Source organism: Elephantulus edwardii, unplaced genomic scaffold, assembly GCF_000299155.1.
Source record: "Elephantulus edwardii isolate Elephantulus edwardi_28Jun2011 unplaced genomic scaffold, EleEdw1.0 scaffold00001, whole genome shotgun sequence".
In the NCBI taxonomy this organism is placed as follows: Eukaryota; Metazoa; Chordata; class Mammalia; order Macroscelidea; family Macroscelididae; genus Elephantulus; species Elephantulus edwardii.
This window is the reverse complement of record NW_006399751.1, coordinates 47,194,050-47,198,809: the sequence shown is the minus strand read 5'-3', so window position 1 is coordinate 47,198,809 and position 4,760 is coordinate 47,194,050.

Genomic DNA, 4,760 nt, shown 5'->3' with positions numbered 1-4,760 from the left:
CCCTCCATCAAGTTTTCAGAGGCAATATAATCCTCAAGGAGAAGGCTGCCCATCCTTCTCCCGCAGAGCAGCTGGTGGCCTAGAACCACAGCCTCTAGGATTGCTGTGCAGCTTCCTGACACTAAGCAACCAGAGCTCCTTTTGTATCTTCTATTTATTATCTTTATAATTAGAAACCATGAAAATATTTTAAACTTTAAAAAATACTTTTTTTTTAAAGTCAATATAATGAATAAGGAGATGACAGAAGAACAATTTGTGCCTTTGACTTGTGGTATTGGAGAAGAGTACTAAATTTCCCATGAACTTGCAAAAGAACAAATAAATCTGCCTTGGAGGAAATGTAACCAGGGTGCTCCTTAGAGGCAAGGATGGGGACACTTCATCTTACATCCTTTGGCCAGTTGTCAGTAGAGGCTAATTCTTGGGAAAAGACATTATGCTAGGAAAGGTGGAGAGCCGGCACAGAAAAGAAGACTCCCAGCAAGACGGACTGGCAATAGTGACTACAGGGCAAGGTTCAGATCTGTTGTTGACAGGGTCCTGCTGGGTTGAACTGACCCTTGAGCACACTGGTTAAAATGCTTGGCTGCTAGCTAAAAGGTCAAGGGCTTGAGCTACCAGTTGATCTAAGGGAGAAAGAGGGCATTCTGTTTCTGTGAAGACTCTAGCCTTGTATGTTTCATGGAGCAGTTCTACTCTTACTTAGAGTTGCTATAGGTTGGAAATTACTCCAGGGAGTTGGATTTTTTTTTCTGTTTGTTGTTAGGTGCTGTTGAGTTGACCATAACTCATAGCGACTCTAATATATATATAAATAAAATACTTAAAAGGAGCTCTGACCGTGTAGTTTCCAGGGTGTTGGGTTGCTAACCCAAAACTACGGGAGGCTCAAAGGGAGAAAGACAGGCAATCTCCCATGTAATTTATAGCCTCCAAAAACCCCCTGGAGAGTTTGCTATGGTCCCAACTAAATGGCAATGAGTTATAAAATAATATTTAAGGCTAAAGGATCCCTGCTAGGAGAGGGAGGAGGAAAAAAGCATGATGAGCATTAGAGAGGTTTCAAAATGACTAGGGATCACTCATTTACACAGAGGAAAAGATGCTGTTCAGCCTGGTAAACTGAGCACAGACACAGGGCTGAGGTTGACTGGATCCAGGATTCAATTACTCAGAAGTCAAAACCCGTAGAAAAAGGTTACTTAAAAGACATGATAAGTTAGAGCAAATGAGGCAGATGACTATGAATTCTGTTGAAGGTGAGACAAAGAAGCTGTGTAATGGTATGGGAAAATTAAAATATAACAGGGAGTGGTGGAAATCAAACTCAGGATGCCAGATTCCCCTTTCCAGTACTTCCTATTCCCATCCCATGGCAGGTACTTGGTACTGCTTGACATTATGTCAGTTCTCGTGTTCCATTTGCTAACTATACTTCTGATGTGCCAGAATTTCTTCATTTATAGTACAGAACTTATTAATCATCAGAAGGCAAACACAGATGGCACCATTGGGGCCTGCCCAGCTGAGAGGCTGAAGTCAGTTCCTGGGAAAGCTCGTGCACCCTCTGCTGGTCAGCTCTCCACCAGGACAAGAGAGACTGTCCAAAGGAGGCAACTTCCCAAATCACAGACACAGACACACTTCCCTGTTTTCTATATAGCTAATTTCAGTGAGGAATCTGGAAACCGTTTCCTCAAAGTGCCACCTGGAATAGACAATTCCAGACTGACAATGCCTTACTTTGTTATACCAAAGGAAAAACAAAAGTAAAACTAATAGTGTTGTGAGAAAATATTCCATTAAAAACATTTCAAATTAAAATGGTTTCATAATTATCACTTAATAAATAATAAAGTAAAGGTATTCAAATGACTGCAACACTTAATATGACTACAAAGCTCCATTAGAGTTTTACCATTGTTGAAAACCTGAGACTCACTGAAACAAGTATTATCTGCAGTGGTTTTAAAAAGAGCACTCACATTTATTTTCACACTTAATCCTCACAATAATAATCCTGTACATGAGAGAGAGAGAGAGAAGGTGGGCAGGCAGGACAGCATTTCTGTTATCACCATTTTACAGATGCTGGAGTTGAGGCTTAACGAGGTCACCCAATCAATCACACAGTTAACAAGGACCCAGACTCCAAAGAGGACTCCTGAGTTCACTTTTATGTTCTATTCAGAATACTACTCCACCTCAAATGTAGATAAGGAGGAAGTTTTGTTTGGATTAGGTAGAGTTAAAAGAAATCTGTTTCTGTAACATATTTGTGTTAAATAGTACCAAACTTCAGGCATTGAAGCCTAAATCTCAAGGACATGCATGATAGGCCTGTGCTTTTCCTTTCATAAAGGTCAGACTCAAAGTCACTGCCATGATGTCAGGACCCACTCAGAGCTGACTTCCTGAGGCTGTAAACTGCATGGAAGGAGACTGACTATCTTTCTCCCTTGAGACACGGGTGGCTTTGAACTGCTAGAGAAGCACAGCTCCCTCAGGACTACAACACGAGCACAACCTTATTTTGCCCCTGAAGAATGCCATTTCAACAGGGACGGCAGAATAATAATTTTGTATGATAGCCTCCTCCTGAAAATGGAATAAAGTTCATACAGAAGTTTTATGAGTGGCATATCAATGCTCACAAAAAGTGGATCTTCTGCATTTATTAAGTCACCAATAAATACGTACATATACCTACATATACATACACATACACACACACACACACACATATATGGCATGAAACTGGTGTTAAGAATTCTCAAGTTCTTGTTCTGGTTCCTTTAGGATGTTTATAACCTTGATGATTTCCCCCTCTATATCAAAAAGCCTTGTTGTTATGTCCCACAGTGGGCATAATAATGTGGCACTGAGTTGGAACTGACTCAAATCTGATCTTCTTGCAGGCTTCCGGAGGCTATAAATTGCACGGGAGGAGACTGCTTATTTTCCTTCTAATGGCTAGTTGATGAATATGAACTTCCTGCCTTTGGGTTGCCAGTGAAACTCTTTACCACCAGGTTATCAGAGCTTTTTTAAAAAAAAACATTACTGGAATTGTGCTTCCAACTCAAAGACACGTGGTTGGGATCAACCACCCTCTCCGCAGGAGAAGGATGGACAGTCTTCTCCCAAGCGATTAACCGCCTCTGAAATCCCACTGGAGGATCAGCACTGGGTCAGTTCTGACTCGATGGTACACAGATAAAAAAAGAAGCAGCTAAAAATCAGCATGCTACATAGAGAAGAGATTGAATTTCGCTATAACCACAGAGACCGCAAAGCAAGGTTTTTGTGCATTACTGTAGTGACGATAAAAAAAAAAAAAAAAAAAAGGATCAAGTAGTTATATATTGTATGCCTTACTAGTACAGACAAGTAACATGCTAGGCTGCTCACCGAAGGTTTAAAGTTTGCGTACACTTTAGAAAGAAAGGTCTGATGACCTACTGCTGAAAACCAGCCATTAGAAACCCTATAAAGCACATTGTTGTCAAGCCATTTCTGACCCTCCACGGGTTTTCTGAGGTTGTAAGTCTTAACAGAAACAGTGTGTATCATCTTTTTCCCATGGACAGCTGGTGGGGTTGGACTGTCAATCTTTTGGTCAGCTGCTCAATACATAACACAATGTGCTACTAGAGCTCCTTCTACAGAAGCCAGTTCTACTCTAATATACAATGAGGTTCCCATGGGTCAGAGTCAACTTCACGTTGCTACTAGCCGGTATATGCCAAGTTCTGCTCTATATCTGTGGAAATAGAGATTTTTCTCTCTTTCTATAATTTACTTTTGGGAGGAAGTTACTAAGCATAGACCAGACTTAAAGAGTCGGAAGTTGTCACTTTCACTTCTACATGGGAGATTTGTCTCTTACACCACATTTTTTTATTCATTTATATTGCTGTGGACTCACAGATATTTATACTTTGAGTCATAATACAAAGTTACTTAATTTGTTGCTCAAACCCTCTAGCTTTGGTCATTGGGACCTTTTTCAAAGGGCTCTTGTGTTCCTTTGAAGTATCTCTATTAGGATAGGATTTGAGGGGAGAGCATCTTTCTTATGTTCTAAACTTTGACAGACTGCTTGCTTTTACTAATACACACAAAAGCCAGGGGAATATTTGTGGGAATGGCTATGAAGGGTGTAAGATAATAGTGCAGAGATGTAAACTTGGATCAGCCTGAGTTTACTGATATGGGTCCACTAAACCAGGGTTCTTCATCTAATATTAAAGTTTCAGAATTTAGGAAAGGACCGAATAGTTTATTTGGTTGAGTCACTGAAGCATGGATTAAGCAGTGTCCAGACCTGTTGGCATACTGTAGAAAAAGTATCCAGAAGGCAAGAAAAGCAGGAATATTAGAGGAGATTTATCAATTTGGACTCACAGACCTACCCATGTAGTACCCTTGGGCAAACAACAAATTTCTGAAGGGAGTCAGTATCCCTGAAGGCTGCTATTATTGCTCTTTTATGTAAGTGAGATTTGACAGTGGGAACTACTCCAAATGGATCAAGACACCTACTTACAAAGGTGGCAATGCTGGTGGCACAACCCGCAGTATCAGCATGACAATCAAGCCACTGCAGTATGAAAACCTGACAAGTGACTGCTACGTGGTCAATTAAAAAACAGGTGATTCCCCTTTCATGATTAAAGCACTCAACAAAATAGGATTAGAGGGGAATTTCTTCAACATAGTAAAAAGTATCTTTGAAAACCCAAGAGCCAACATTG